The following is a 17,055-nucleotide window of genomic DNA, read 5'->3' on the forward strand; positions in this document are numbered from 1 at the left end:
TTGAAAAGATCTAGGAGTTCCATCTTAGCCTAGAAAATAGTGTCTTGTTTCATTTAGGCTTCATTTAGGCTCGGAGATAGAAGTATTGAAATAGTTCTAGAGTCAGGAAGTACAATGACCTGGGATGGTTTTTCCTTCTTTTTTTTTTTTTTTTGGTGAATTATTATTATTATTATTATTATTATTATTATTATTATTAAATTTTCCTTTATAGTCCAGCTGCTACCACCTCCTCCCAGTCTGCTCCGAGACCACTCCCCATCCCATACCTCCTCCCCCATCTCCAAGAGGATGTCCCTACCCCCTCATCTCCACCCCACCAGACCTCCCCATTCCCTGGAGCCTCAAGTCTCTTGAAGATTAGATGTTTCTTCTCTCACTGAGACCAAATCAGGCAGTCCTCTGCTGTGTCTGTGTCGGGGGGCCTCATATCAGCTGGTGTATGCTGCCTGGTTGGTGGCTCAGTGTCTGAGAGATCTTGGGGGTCTGAGGTAGTTGTGACTGCTGGTCTTCCTATGGGGTCATCTTCCTCCTCAACTTCTAGAGATGGGGTTGCCATCCCACTGTCAGGAACTCTGATCCAGAGTTGTTCCTGTCTAAGGGAACTATAGGGACAAAAATGGAGAAGAGCCTGAGGGAGAGGAGGTCCAGTGACAGGCCCAGATTGGGATTCAGCTGGCGGGTAGCAGTGGGGGATGCTCCAGGACCTGACACTATTACTGATACCATGGTGTGCTTACAGATGGGATACTGGCATGGCTGTCCTCTCAGAGGCCCAACAAGCAGCTGAAAGAATCAAATGCAGATACTTACACCCAACCAATGGACAGAAGCCAGGGACCTCTGTGGTTGAATTAGGGAAAGGCTGGAAGGACCTGTGGGGTTTTTAGCACTTTTTTTTTCAGCCAAAGGAAGCATGGAATGTGGCCTTTCCCAAAGAACCAAAGTTAGGGCTTTACTGGAGTGGACAGGGATAATGTGGCAAGGTGGCTGCTCAGGCCGTCCAAGACTTACTAGCTCGGTAATGTTGACGCACTCTCTCATTCTGCTAGGTGTGAGTTTTGTAACTGCCAAATGGCAGAAGGAAGCTGGCCAGAGGTATGGGATCTACTGCCGCTCTAGTGGAAAGTTTTTGATCCAGTCATTAATTAGGAATCTTGGATACAGGGCTGGAAAGGTAGCCCCGTGGTTAAGAACACTCGCTACTCTTGCAGAGGACCCAGGTTTTACTTCCCAGCAGCCACATGGAGCTCACAACTGTCCCTAACTCCAATCTGAGGGCAGCTGATGCCTCGTTCTGGCCTCTCTGGACACTGAATTATATACATGCTCATACATATAAAATAAAAAATACTTTTCAGTCCTTAATACATGTTAACGATCAATCCCCTCAAGGCAGTCACTCTTCTGTATATAAGGCTCCGTGAATTTTGTGTTCATTCACTTGTGAATAAGGAGTGAGATAGTTCTTTCTCCCACTCAATGAGGTTGTTTTGAGCATTGAGTTTTAGCAGGACAGAGCTTAGAACCTGAGAGTGTTTGCCAAGGATAGACCACATGGACATTTGTCCTTAGGCCAGTCGGTGGTACCTTTTCTCTTCCTACTCCTCCTAGTAGTAGAACCTGAAGTAATATTTCCAAAGGGACAGTGAGAACAGGAAGTGTGCTCATGGGTGGAGCCCCAAGCCACCAGTTAACGGTTCTAAACCCTTATGAGACTTGTGTTCCTGTAGGGAATAAGGATGAGCCAGACAGAATGGGCACACCTGGGTGTTTATTTCCAGCCTTAATTCCTTTATATTTATATCCATTTTTATTTAGGCTCCATATTGAGGTTTAAGACAGCCATACGGCCCTTTGATTATAATTGTGGTAAAATTGTAGCAAAATCTTAGCCATTTTAGGTGCACAGCTCAGTGGCATTAAATATATTCACTTATCTGTGTAACTGCCACCATTACCCACCTCTGGAACATTTTTCATTTTCTCTAAAGACATTTTGCTGGGTGATGGTGGCTCATGCCTCTAATCCCAGCACACCAAAAGCACAGGCAAATGGATCTCTGTGAGTTTGGGGCCACCCTGGTCTACAGAGGGAATTCCAGGACAGCCAGGGCTACAGGTTCATGCACACTAATTTCCCATCCTGCTGTCACTTGGGCCTTTGCCAATCACCATTTTGTCTCTATGAATCTGACAACTCTGGGTACCTAAAATAGCGAGAATCCTATAGTATTTGTCTTTTTGTACCTGCTTTGCGTTAGGGTTCAGGATCATGGGGTTATCCAGGTTGTGGTGTGAGTCCGTTCTGAAGGTTGGATGACTCTCTGTCTTAAGAATCTACCTCGTTTTGTTAGTCCCTTACCTGTGGTGGACATGGGGGGGTTGGTACCAACATTTCTCAGTGTTCTAGTCTCACACCTTTTGGCTGTCTACCTAAAAGTAGATAGCGTTCTGGATTCTATGCTAGTTCACTCTACTCTTTTGCTGATAGTTGTATTTTGCAGCGACTGCACCCTTTCACATCCCCACCAAGAACGCCATGGGGCTCCAGTTTCTCTCCTTCGTTAGCATTTGCTATTTAATTTTTCTTTACTTATTTCTTCTTGACAACAGCCATCCTAGTAGATATGTGGTAGTAGTTATTGTAGTTTCGAATAGTAATTAATGATGCTATATTTCAAACCTTGTATTGGTGTGTACGTTGGGGGGAGGGTGAGCGTGTGTACCTGTGTATGTGCATGTGTGTGTGTGATTATGTATGTGCATTTGTGTGAGTGTGCATGTGTATGTGATGGTACCCACAGAGGCTATAAAGGGTACATTAGATACCTGGAGCTAGAGTTGCAGGTATTTGTGTGATGCGGAGGCTGGAGTCTGAACTCCAGGCTTCTGATAAAGCAGGAATGCCGTCTCTCCAGCCCTGTGATGCTGTATTTCTGTGTGCTGATTGGCTTTTTATACACCTTCTTTGGAGGATACCTATTTGGTTCCTTTACACGTTTTTTGTTTATTTGTTTATTTGAATTGCGTCCTCTGTTTTGCTGTTGTTCAAGCTGTTCTCTAAAAGCCTGCAAACCAGGACATCAGCCACTGAGTGCTTACCCTGTTCCAAGAATGAGATGCCTGGGACTTACCAGGAGGCAGAGAGACAAAACATCCATGAGGCATTTACATTTATTGAAATAGGCAATTAAAATGTAGAGTCTGGCTGGGTGTGGTGGCACGCGCCTTTAATCCCAGCAGAGGCACCATTCTCTGAGTTTGAGGCTGGCTTCATCTAGAAAACAAGTTCCAAGACAGCCAGGGCTACACAGAGAAACCATATTAAAAAAAAAAAGTAGAGTGTTCCAGGTGCCAGGTGATGAATGCTATGGAGAAAAATGTGGAGTTAAAACCTGTCTAAGCAGGAGATAGCAGGGTGGCACAGGTCCTGGGTCCTCATGCTCCAGTGAGGAGGCCCCACTGGTTGGGACAGAGACATGGAAAAGCTTTGTCAGGAGAGTGGGATGCAGAATCAGGCAGGATCATGAAGGTTGGATCTTTGGTCATGTAATTCTAACTATAGAGGGCACTACCTTAAAATGCTGGATATACTGACTTTTAAAAGGTCAGTGATTTTTAGCCCCTGCTAGAAAACATCCCTTAAAAGTCAAACTCACAAATAGTCACCCTTAATGTAGGGCCTGGGCTTATAGCACAGTTGGAAACTGTGGGTAATGATAATGAATTAAACGTTTCACATATAGCTAGGAGGAAGCATAGGGATTGTAAAGGACCGACGGCCGGCCAAAACCCATCAATCAGAGGCAAACACAGCAGCCCCAGAGTGTTCCCCGTGACTCTCTCCCTTTATGTGGCAGACAAATCGATCTCTGAGTCAGTGTGCTGAGCCCTGGGTTAAGATGAGCTCAGTTCTTCGCCCTGCTCCCGCTGGTGCTGGAGGAGAGAGAGAGTCACTAAGCAGTAATGGCATGATGAGGCTAGTGCAGTGAAGAGAAGAAACCGAGTTTGTATGAAAGTCTGACACAGAGTAGCCACTGGTGGTCTGGTGGAAGGCTTCCCAGAGAACATGACTTTTGGCTACAATGCTTTGGCTCCCTTCGGGTCACATGCTCACGCGCACACCAGTCCAGGAGAAGTCCCAGATGAAAGACAGACAGACAAAGGCTGGTTGATAGACCCCCATAACAGACATGCCAGCTTTCAACCAGCTTTTGTCTCACTGCCCTGAGTATTAGAAACCTTGATTCTCTGAAAAAAAAGCTTGAAAGTGCTGGAAGAAGTGAGTTAGGCTTTAAGCAGAAGCAAGAGGGTAGGGGGCTTGATTATTGCTGATATATCAGCTTTAATTCCATTAATTGCTAGCACCTCTGCTTCTGCAATAGCAATGACACAAGGAGTTAAGAGAACTATTTTTGTTAACCATCTAGCAAAAAACTGTTACTAATGTTTTGAGTATACAAAAGGGTTTATATAGGTATCTGGAACAATGAATGATGCTCTATAACCCATTCAAATTATCTGAAGAAGGTTCAGGGTTCAAGAGCTAGGAGCCATCCCAATTGTCATGACAAATATCATTGGAGTAGTGTTACTTTTGAAATTCATTATGATTATCATTATAATTAGAAAAAAAGTTTAAAGATACCTATCTTATTTGGCATAACCCTAACACCTCTCTGGGTGTGTTAACTTTGCATAGTGAGATTATAAATTTAAAGAATGCTGCTCTGTCGATCTTTGAGGCTGCAGATAATGCCGATAAAATTATCCATGGCCTGTGGTCAGTATTTCCATTTTGGTTAAACCTCAGGAATGGCATATATAGCTTGATCGGACTAGCCCTTCTTGTCCTGGGAATACTTTTATTCCTGCCCATTGTGTTAAAGCTTATCTTTAACAACATCAACATGTTGGCAGCCAAAATACATGGCTTGAACCTGAAAATGGACCCCCCAGACAGGGTTATTAAATTAACAGGCTGGCAAGCCAAGGATGGGTAAGATTCTGCACAGAGCAACCTAAGACAGAAGTGCATTGCTTTTGATATTGCATATTCCATGATGGGTAAGGAAGGCATTCTTGTCAGAATGACCTAAGACAGGCTCAGTCTTGTTAATAAAATAAAAAGGGGGGAGAGGTGGAGAGCCTTTGGGAGTTGCTTGGCAAGAATCTGACATGGGCCAAGGACAAGGAAATGGGCTGCTTGGCAGGAATAGAACATTGGCCAAGGACAAGGAAGTAGGCTTTAGGCAGGAATCTGACATTAGACTAGAACAAAGAAGTAATCTCTGGTAGGAATCTAAATCTTAGGCTACAACAAAGAAGTAATCTCAGGCAGGAATCTAAATATTAGACTAGAACAAAGAAGCAATTTCAGACAAGAATCTAAATTTTAGGCTAGAACAAAGACATGTAAATGACCTTGGGCTAAGACAGGGAAGTAGGCTCAGATACTTTGGTCATCCTGATAAGCTTCTAGAAACAGTGATCATGGGAGTGTTCACGTAATTGGGTTTTATGCCCTGCTTTTCCTTTGACTATTTGTGTTTATTGTCTTGCTTGTTCCTAGACTATTTGCATCTAATGTATTGCTAGACCCTCAACCTAGAACTGACCTTAATACATGCATGTAATCAAAATGGTATAAAAGCATAAAGGAAGAGGGGGTATAGGATAGGGGGTTCTAGGGAGGGGAAATGGGGAAAGGGGATGACATCTGTGTTGTAGATAGATAAAATATCCAATAAAAATAATTAAATTTTTTAAAAAAAGAAAGACAGACAGACACACAGACACACACACAAACACACACACCACACACACCAGTTAATTTTGACATGCTGTTACAAGCTCAAAGACTGGGCACTCCTAAGTCTTCCCCTGCTAGCAAATGCCTCAGTACTCCTGCAACTCCTAACCTTCCCCTGCCTCGCCAGGCCCACTTACCTGAATTCTCACATGGCTTGTTGGCTTTCTCTTCTGCAGCTCTTATATCCCATCCTCCCTCCCCAGCCCCCGTCCCATTCTCCTCCTTTCTTTCCTAGTCCCCAGCCCACTCGAATCTCCAGGTCCCGCCTCAGTCAACTTGCCCAGCCATTGGCTGTTTGGCAATTCTTTATTGCCAATCAACTCCAGCTGGGGGCAGAGACCCTCAGCATCTGGGAACACAAGCATTTGGGAGCCGAATTGAGCTGAATTGAGACAATATTAGGACCAATCCCTAACACGTGACATTTGAACCCTGATCTTGAAAAGTGAACAGGAGGGGGCCAGGTGATGGTGGTGCATGCCTTTAGTCCCAGCCCTCAGAAGGCAGAGGCAGGCAGATCTCAGAGTTCAAGGCCAGCCTGGTTTACAGAGCGAGTCCTGGAAAAACCCTGTCTCAAAAATCAAAATTAATCAATTAATTAGTTACTTAATTAATAAATATATAAACAAAGAGAAGTGAACAGGAGGAAGTAAAAGGTGATTTCAGGTTATATGCCTATCGTGTCTAGATCATGCCTATCAGACTCTGGGTTCAGTCCCCAGTAAAATAAACAATAACAATAATAATAATAATTGAGGAGAAGGAGGAGGAGGAAGAAGAAGAAGAAGAAGAAGAAGAAGGAGAAGGAGAAGGAGAAGAAGCAGAGGAAGAGGAAGAAGAAAAGGAGGCGGAAGAAGAAAAGGAGAAGGAGAGGGGGAGACAAGTAGTTTCACAGGCAAATTCTAGTGTTTCTGACTAATGCAGTGGTTCTCAACCTGTGGGTCGCATATCAGAGATCCTGCGCATGAGATATTTACATTGTGATTGATGACAGTATCAAAATTACAATTATGAAATTGCAATGGAAACAGCTTTATGACTGGGGGTCACCACAGCATGAGGAACTGTATTAAAGGGTCACAGCACTAGGAAGGAAGCCGCTGTATTAAAGGAAAATGCATATAGAAACAGTATGAAAGAGAACCCGTGATGCAGGACATGTGCACTTGGAGGGAAGCATCGACGGAATGATGGTAATGGTACCTGAGGAGCCTGGGCCCTGGAAGCTGTAACAAGTTAGGCTCAACCTCACATCCCCAGGAAGCCAATTAAAGAGACAGGGTAGTAGTGAAAAGACAGGAGAGGGGTTGTTCAACATGACCACATTAGGAAGAGGAACAAAGAGGTTCAGGGACCAGTGCCCGCAACCTCTGGCTTGAGTGCATCCTCCGGGTCCCAACCTGAAGTTTAGGTTCACACAGAGGCTGAGTATGCATCAACTCATCAGTCCTGGTCAGAGTACGGTCCTATCCATCACTACCTCCACTTCAGAATCTCCGATATGGTGGTCTGACAAGCTGTCAGAATTGCATGAAGTCTTTTCCTCAGAGACCTCAGGCTTCCCCTTTGGCAGGCACCAGGGCTTCAGCTCTTTCTTTCTTTCTGGGTGAGATTCCTGGGGAAATTCTTATTCCTTTTGGTACTTTGTCTCAATAATTAAATAGCAGAAGGGAAGAGCAGAGTGTCTCTTTAGAATATCTTCACTCCTGCCAGAACCATTATAGTAAGACAGGAGCAGTGAGTGTTAGACATGACATCTATCAGATGTCATAACAAGCTGGCACTTTAGCCAAATGGTTTTAGCCGTGACAAGATGAATTAGAACGATAGTGGTCAGAGGATGTTGGGATACGAGCTAAGAGGCTCCCACGCAGCAGGTGGGAGATGATGAAAGCTCAGAATGAGGCAGAGATTAGAGTTAGGAGCCAGAAGAGCTGGAATAGCCAAAGAGTGGAATAGACCACTGACTGACTGAGGTAAAAAGGAGTTGAGGTTGGTGGAGGCTCCCGAATCTCTGTGCTGGACAGATGCCTCAGGAGCGGTAAAAGGGTGGACAGAGGCAGTGCCTGGAGAGTCATTCTGCCTGTCCAGGTGGGCATCAGCACCATCTCTACGAAGTTAGAAAGAAAGGATTGCAGCTCACAAGTAAGCCTAGGGAGTTTAAGATTTCAGGAGTTACAAGTTTCAAAGACTAAAGCTGAAATGTAACTATATTAAAAAGAAACAAAGAAAAAAAGAAGGTGAGAGGAAACACCCACGATAGAGACAAGTCCTAAGTAATCCAACAAGAAAGGTGTCTTAGTTGCGTTTCTATTGTCCTGACACACAAAGCAAAGTATAAAAGGAACCAGTTAATTTGGGGCTCATGATTCCAAAGAGTGAGTCCATGATCATTGCATCAGGGAGAATGGAAGCAGGCACAGGCCAGCATGGTGCTGGAACAGTAGGTAAGAGCTCATATCTAATCTACAAGCATGAAACATGAAGACGCACATGTAACGGGATATTTTTCCCGCAAGTTGGGAGGAGCTAAGGTAGGAGGAGTAAGGAGAGGAAGAGAAGGAGGAAGGGAGGGAGGAAGAGAAGAAGGAAGAGGAGGAGTGAGGTGAGGGAGGATCAGAGATGTAGGAGGATGGAGAACCCTGTTGGTATCGAGAGCAGTCCTGGGTAACAACTTATATCTAGGTTAGTTAATTGAGAAACACCTCCACTTGTGTGAGCATCTTGTTATCGATCGTTACCAAACATATAAAGCCTTTGGTTAGTCATTAAGCATTAGAGTCTCATTTTATACCGGGTAGCAAATTGATGGCGGGGGTCCGGGCTCAGCCCAACCTTGTGGAGACAGCATGGAAGATTGGCAGAGCCATCACCCACGCTGCCAAATGGTGTGAGCTTCTGAAACCTCAAAACCCATTCAAAGTGACACACTTCCAACAAGGCCACACCTCCTAATCCTTCCCAACCAGTTCTACCAGGACCAAGAATTCAAATCCATGAGGCTATGGGAGTCATTCTCATTAAAGCCAACAGAAGAAGGAGTTGGTAAGTAAAGAGAAGAAAGAGACCATTATGGCATAGGTCACGTAAAGGTCAGGGAGATACAGATGGGGAAATGGACATATTAGAAGCCAAAAATGGAACAACAGGATCAATAACAGCTTCATTATCTCACTGCAGATAGAATGCTGACCGGCAGGAGGAAGAGCAAAGCAGAATATGTGGGTCAATATAAAGGTTTAACTTTTCCCTCCTTTCTTGGCCTCTGTATCCACAGTGAATTTAGTAAAACCTGAAGTGCATCTTTCCAAAGAAAAATCCTTCATGTATTATGTAATAGGTACAGCTTCCTTAGTGATTGACAAACACCTGAAGCCTCTTGCTTGATGACATAGAATGTACAGCAAGAAGCAAAAATTATTGCAGCTGTGCTTTGTCAGCAAAGTCAGATGTATAGCCAAGCTCTACCTCTGTATCCGATGATGTCACTTATAGTGCGTGACAACAGGATTCATAGGTAACAGTGAGATGACCTTTCTCACTGTAGATAATTACTATCTGGCATAAAAATTTAATTCGATCCCATTAATGTAGTAATCTGCCAGCCAAGGAAATCAACTTAAGCCTTTTTTTTTTTTTTTTTTAAATAAATCAATCTTTTGAGCCTGGTATGGTGGCAAACATCTTTAATCCCAGCACTCAGGAGGCTGAGAGGCAGGTGGAGCTCTGAGAGTTCAAGATCAGCCTGGTCTACAAAGCGAGTTCTAGGACAGCCGAGTGCAGTCAGTAGTATTGTCTCATCTTCGGCTGAATGATCAACAATGGTGTCTCAGTTTGAAGGGAAGCCACAGATCGAACAGAGTGATTTCAGGTTCCATCCTCGTGTGAAGTCGGACGTCAGAAGTTGGAGAAGCCATGTTGGAAAGAAATGATCAAACTTAAAAGGAGATCTACAATAAGAAGTAAAAAAAAAAAAGTTTGAAAGTAATAGCGTGAAGAAAAATCATTAACTGGGGTTTCAGTATGGCATGTGTAGGTTTCATTTCATTAGTCAATTAACAGTTTGGTGATATACTTCATAAGATATAAATAAGAATTCTCTTTAGAGCTGGGTGGTGGTGGCGCACGCCTTTAATCCTAGCACTTGGGAGGCAGAGGCAGATGGATTTCTGAGTTTGAGGCCAGCCTGGTCTACAGAGTGAGTTCCAGGACAGCCAGGGCTACACAGAGAAACCCTGTCTCGGAAAACCAAAAAAAAAAAAAAAAAAAAAAAAAAAAAAAAAAAAAAAAAAAAAAAAAAAAAAAAAAAAAAAAAAAAAAGAATTCTCTTTAGAACAGCGGTCTCAGCCTGTGGGTCACGACCCCTTAGAGGGAATCAAATGACCCCTTCACATGCGTTGTCACCTTAGACCGTGGGAAAACACAGATACTTACATGATAAGCAAAATTACAGTTATGAAGTAGCAGTGAAAATAATTTCATGGTTGGGGATCACCAGAACATGAGGAACTGTGTAAAAGGTCGCAACATTAGGAAGGTTGGGAACCACTGCTTTAGAAGACTAAGGAAGAGGAATCTTACACCAAGAAGCACTGGCTGTCTGCTGAAGCAGTCGTAAAGAGAAGAGCCGCGTCCATCCCAAGGGAGGTGGGGCTCTGCTCATGCCTGGATCACTTGGGTACAGTCTGTGTATGAAAAGCCATGAAGCCCTCAAAGGGGTAGATGGGTAACGGATCCTCCTCTGCAGTGTGCAAACCTTAGCATCCTTGTGCCTCCAATTGCTGTTCAAGTGTGGGCTGCTGGGAGAGAAGGGGGTCTGGAAACTCTAGCATCCCCAGGGATGGTTCTAAGGGTTGCTCCTTAGGAAAGGCACTGCAAGGATCTTCGAGGTGTTGAGAATAATGTGTAACCCCTTACCTACTACTGGGAGCCTTTCACTTAACTAGACTGAGATTCTTCAAAGAAGCAAGCAGGATCAAGGGTTTTCTTTACTTTGATTGGAAAGCCTTTAAAGAGTTCTTATTTGTCATAGAGATCACCATCGTGTGTAAACACTGACTTCCCAAGGGCTTTTGCTTGGCAGCCCCCAAGGGTCCGATCCCAGGAATGAGATAAAAGTGAGTGATCCTACAGGACAACCTTCCAAAGAAGGAAGAGTTACCCTTATGGGCATCTAAAAACCTTCGAAGAAGTACCTTCCAGCCTGGGCACAGTGGTGCACCTCAGCACTCGGGAGGCGGAAGCAGGTGGATCTTTGTGATTTTTGAGACAGGCCTGGTCTACTTAGCAAGTTTCAGGCTAGTCAGAGCTACACACACACACACACACACACACACACACACACACACACACGGCTCCTCGTTTGAGGTGGAGGTTGAACTTGAGAGTACTCACGGGGACATGTGCACTCTAAGGTCATTTTCTTAAGAGCGCCCTTACGTTGTTTAATTTGGGGAGAAGCACACAGCACAGGCGGTTCCAGTGTTTGTTAGTTCAGTGTCTAATTACAATAACAGGAGATAGCCACAGCGTCAGGCGGAGTTCCGCAGCAGGGAAGAGGAGAGCCCATTATCCTTCTCAGCAGAGGACTGGGCGGCCGTGTGGGAATCTGAGGCTCTAAGGCAAACAGGAGCGTAATGGAGGGGTGAGAAAAGGCTCAGAACACTGGCCTGTTAGCTCTGAGCTGCAGGTCTCCATTCCTCCCATAACCCTCTCTTCCAGCCACAAAACTGTCAGATAAAAGTGGCTTCTGGTCTCACTGTTCTTGTCCTTGGTTCTTGGTGCTCCTGGCAGTGTGCTCCCTGCTGTGATGTGACTTAGAAAACCATAGGAATGGCTTTTAATCCACTGGTTCCTCTTTTTCCTCTCTTCCTGTGCACGTCAAGAAAATGTAAACTTTCTATTTATCTGCTTAGATTCTACACACACACACACACACACACACACACACACACACACACACCTGGGAAGAGGTGGGGCAGCCCTTAAAACTTTCATTTGTTACTTTCAGAGACTAAAGAACTCTGGGTGGTGCTGAATAGGGATGACCTGACCACCAGGTGTTGAGAGTGAAGTGTTTATAAAAAGATAAAGAGATAAAGAAAGTATGTTCTGTGGGTGTGTGGAGAGGTATGGGGAAGGGGATGTCTCAGTGGGCCCATGTAGAGGCATCTCTTCCCGCGAGGGACCAGTCACACATCGGTATAGTATAGAATAGAGTTTATTGAGGGCATGGGGAGGGGAGCCAGGAGGGTAGTAGAGGCAGAGAGAGAGAGAGAGAGAGAGAGAGAGAGAGAGAGAGAGAGAGAGAGAGAGAGAGAGAGAGAGAGAGAGAAGCGGAGAGGCAGGAGTAGAGGCCGGCCATGACCACATGGGGGGGGGGGGGACAGAGAGGCAGGAGGGTAAGAGAGTAAGAGATTAAGAGAGTGAGGAGGTCAAGCAGCCCCTTTTATAGTGGGCCAGGCCTACCTGGCGGTTGCCAGGTAACTGTGGGGCGGAGCATACCTGGCTATTGCCAGGTAACCGTGGAGGTGGAGTTTAGACAGAATACTAACAGAGAGGACCGATGTCAGTCACTGGAAAGGTACCAGGTCTGAGCTGAGACACGTGGAGTGGCTGAGAACTCATGTCGGACTGGCTCCTTAGCAATGTCCCTACCTACGTGGCAAGTCAAACAGCTGCGGGGAGCTGTGTAATTCATACATGGAAGCTTCTCCCTCACTATTTCATGACAACAAAACATCCTCCTTGCGGAGATATAAAAATCAAAATTATTTTCCCCAATGATGGAAAAATATCTAAATAACCTTTTTAAAAGTTGCTTCTTTTTTTTCCTTCTAAAAAAAAAATAGTAAGAAGTAAACATGGCAAGGCTGTAACCAACAGCGGCAGCATGTGGGCCCGAGGTGGGCTTGCCAGGGTTACTCAATTGCCCTCACACCCGCCCGCTCTGCACCAGCTTGTTAACTGGGAGGGTCTGCTGAGAAGCTACATGTTGACAGCCCCTTGGATGGAGTGGCTACAGAAGCCACTGTGGAAGAGTTCTCACGCTGCCTTTGATATTTTGAAAACTGGCTGGACACATAACAGAAATCAAACCGTACAGCATGGACATGTAGGAGCATGTGGTTTCCATGTTCCCTGTGGGGCATGGCACTGAGGAGGGGGAAAGCCGGCTGCCCTCCGGACTCACGGTGAGCTGTTTCAGAAAACAACTGTGGAGACTCATTCAGAGCGGGAACGCAGATCTCCCCATGAGGGACACTTCTTCCCTGCTGTTGATATGGCCCCATCCCAGGTTCTATAAATACTTGAATCAGTTACAAGGCAGGAAAAAAGCAAATAACAAATGTGCAGATTCCAAAGAGGTGCCACTTTCCTTTAGGACAACTATTGCCAGATTGCCGCTTAACTATCTGTTAAAAATAGTAATTTTTGCAGCACTTGAGAGGCAGAAACAGGCAGACCTCTGAGTTTGAAGCCAGTCTGGTCTGCAGCCAGGACTATACAGAGAAACCCTGTCTTGAGGGGGGGGGGGAGGAACGTATTCTCAATGTGCCTATTCATTTATTGATATATAATCATACTACCATATATCTATAGAATAGAATTATTTTCCAATAATAAAATAATAAAAAATAATAAATTTTATATTGTTAATGGCAGTATTTTAAAATAATAACAGCCAACTATTACATTCTATGAGTTATATGCCGGGCACGGTTCTGAGTGGATTTTTTTTTTACAGTGACCAGAGTCTTGTGAAGAGTGAAGATTTCCTGTTATTAGTAGCTAATGTGTCAGGGCCCAACTGTGTCAATTACAGCAGCAAGAACAGGTCAGGTCCGTATTCCTGCCATCTGCTGGAGTGTTGTGGTTCTCCTGAGCAATGTGTGTTTGTGATCAGATGTGGTTAGATTGTCTTTACTAAGAACAATGCCATTGTTGACGTGTGCTTAATTGCTTGTGTTTTCTGTCAACCGTTTTCTGTAGAAAAACTTTAACTCTGAGAAATAATTTAGTTTCAATTTTGCTAGTATCATTCACCACACTGGTTGGTTGAGGACACAGGAACCCTGTAATGAATCCCATTGTACTGAAGTTAATCAAGTGAGCAGCAGTTTGTGTGTTCCCCAGAAGTATCTGACTTTAAACCACACGAGGGCGCTAGTGTCAGTGTCTGGGAAGTGGGAGTGCTTGACGTCTCCATTTTTTTTTTTTTTTTTTTTTTTTTTTTTTTTTTTTTTAACCTGAGAATATGAAAGGATTCTTGAGTGTTTGTGATCTATACTTACTGGTTGCTTTGACTTCCCCTGTGTGCTCCCCAACGAGAGCATCCTGGGAAAGAGTCGGTTTGAGTGCTATAACTCTGAGAAGGCCCAGCCTGCCTTTCTTTAAGCTGTGTAAACAAAGCTCACCCTGGGTTTTTGTGTGCTTCCTGCCTTACAAGTCAGTATTTCTGTGGGCAGCACAGGAAGTGTTTGCGGATATATCTGAGCCCCTCCTTTCTTTGTCAGCAGCCCATGGAGGCAGGTACCTTGTTGCTTCCCCTGGTTCGCACCGGTTTTCTGTGTGTGTGTGTCTGGGGGTTCACCAGGATGCCGCCACACATGATGAGGGCAAGCAGGGTGTCCTCCACTGTGCCCTGACCCAGTCAGAGTTTGCAGTCTGTCTGAAATGACTCCAGCTTCCTGTTCGGTAGATAATTTTGTTTAGAGTTTTAGTTTTGCTAGAAGAACCAAGATCACTTTCTAGCTAAACCCCCTTGTCATAACTTACATATGAATAGAGGAAAGAAAATAATTAAAAAAAAAATTTTTTTTAACATGGTTTCTCGGTGTAACCCTGGTTATCCTGAACTCACTCTGGAGACTAGGCTGGCCTAGAACTTCCCAAGTTCTGGGATTAATGGCATAGACCCAAATGCTGAGGAATAATCAAAATTGTTATGTTCCTCACGATTTTGAGAGAAGAGGGTACATTTTTGGGCATGCTTTAGAGAAAGCCTAAAAGTGAACTATGAACTTTAAAAGCTCCCACTTGTCAACTTCTAGAATCTTCTATTGTCGGGCTATCGTTGTGTTCCTTCAGTTTTCTTTGTGTGGTGCTGAGAGTTGAGCCTTAGGCCACCTCATCCATACCCAGCACGTGCTTTACCATTGAGCCAAAACCCAGCCTTTTCCTCACAAAATAAAAATGGTCATATATGTATATAAATTATGCATAAGATTGCTTGTCAAATGAAGTAATTTAGTATGTAACTTAAATTATTTATTTTTAAAATATTTTACTTTATTTAAATGCCTTTAATTTTTATGCACCCTAAGTGGGTTTTTTGTTTGTTTGTTTGTTTGTTTGTATTTTGTTTTGTTTTTGTTTTTGTTTTTGTTTTTTACCAAATTCTACAGTTTCATATGTCAGGAAAGGGCTTTGTTCTGTTTTTCTTGGTAAAGTGAGGTTGACTTCTTCCTATTTTGAACAAAAACAGGCTAGGCATGTGTTAAAATGTAGCATTAAGACCGTCTTTGGGGGCCAGAGAGATGGCTCAGCAGTTTAGAACGTTGGCTGCTCTTCCAGAGGTCCTGAGTTCAATTCCCAACAACCACATGGTGGCTCACAGCCAACTGTAATGGGATCTGATGCCCTCTTCTGGTGTGTCTGAAGACAGCTATAGTGTGCTCATATACATGAAAGAAAGACAGATAGAAAGAAAGAAAGAAACAAAGAAAGAAAGAAAGCAAGAAATAAACACCCAACCCCCTCTGACCTGCACATACACACTGTGGCATCTATGCACCTGCACACACACACACACACTAAAATAATTCTTTACAATAAAAAAGTAAAAATACAAAGGTGTTTTTATACCAAAGGAATAAATTACTTCAAGTGATTAAAATAACACAATCACTTAGAATTAAGCGATTCTCAAAATGTAGCTATTTGTGATGTGACATTATTATGCCTTTCACTGATGTAGCAAAAAGTGTCAACTTAGGTGTGCAGTTGGTTACATTTGTAATCTCAAAGTAGAGGTAAAGAGTAACCCAGGGTATTTGGGGCAACAGTATTGTTGGTTCTTTGGACAAGGGAAGGTACTGCTGAAATCACCATTGCCCTGTAGCCCTGAAGGCGGTTCTAAAGCTGGGAGGTTTGTAAACACGAGGATTGACAGACTCTCTCAATTCTATTCATAGATGCCCACAAATTAAGAATTGAGAAGCCTGGTCTGGGCTCAGCTTGTCCCAGGTTCCCACCTACTTAAAATTCTTTTCGGTGCCTGCACCTGGTTTATTTTACATATTTCTTTCCTCGTTTACCTGCCATGCTGCAGAATACTGTATAAACACACCACCCTTTCATTTCCATGGCCTCAGCTCTTGTAATAGAAGCCAACAAACATGGCTACCCAAATGCCATGAAACCTACATGGCAAGAAGCCCAAAGGCAGAACAATACAGCGCTTGTTACTTCCCTAGCCAGACTGCCAAGGCCCAGGCTCTTCTGACTTCTCGACACACCATCCTGGGCTTATGTATTTCAGCCATGCTTGTCTGCAAGGGGCTAGTCCTGCTTTCTGGCATTGGTCCTGGGACCCAAGCAGAAAGTGAGAGGAACATGAGTAGAGGAGAAAGATAGCCTCTGCTTCAAGACAGTCTGGGAGATGGTATGTAAGGATCCTATCATTCTCCCAGTCACCAGTAAGCAGAAAGGGGAAGCGATACTTCCAGACTCCCTCATTACTAGCCACTAGGTACTGGCTGCTCCCAGGCTGCCAGGCCCTGTCACCTCTAAGTCCCCATCATATGTGGTATTTCTTTAAAGCCAGGTTTCTCCCACTTTCTCCAGCCACACTGATCTGCTCCTGCGTTCTAGGAGAGTCGGCCGTGGCACGGAGGTCCTCTAGGGTGGCCCCTCATTTGGCAGAGAGCTAAAGGCATGAGTGACTCTCTGAGGTCATGTGCTGCCAGCAGCTGCCTCCACACATGGGCTTTGCACACCGTACACCATGCATACATTGTGTATAGTCCCCTTAGCTCCTCCCCCACAAGGTTACTATTGCCTGAGACTCGTGTCAGGAAATCTCGGCAATAAGATATACATCTTTGACTGCCAGGTCAAAATCTGACCCAGCCATAGCTGACCCGGTACCATCCCCCTCCCAGCAAGCGTGTGTGGATGTGGGGTTAGCACACAAACACCTACTCCTTAAGGTGTTTGTCTTTCGGTTGCCCTTGGTT

The 17,055-nt window shown here is 44.3% G+C and overlaps 1 protein-coding gene across 1 annotated transcript in view; it reads left to right on the top strand.

The window, feature by feature from the left end:
* Positions 1–17,055, top strand: part of Ppm1h (protein phosphatase, Mg2+/Mn2+ dependent 1H) — a 257,165-nt gene that overhangs the window by 104,413 nt on the left and 135,697 nt on the right. The gene's annotated exons all lie outside the window — the stretch shown is intronic.

The sequence above is a fragment of the Arvicanthis niloticus genome, chromosome 22 (assembly GCF_011762505.2).
Source record: "Arvicanthis niloticus isolate mArvNil1 chromosome 22, mArvNil1.pat.X, whole genome shotgun sequence".
In the NCBI taxonomy this organism is placed as follows: Eukaryota; Metazoa; Chordata; class Mammalia; order Rodentia; family Muridae; genus Arvicanthis; species Arvicanthis niloticus.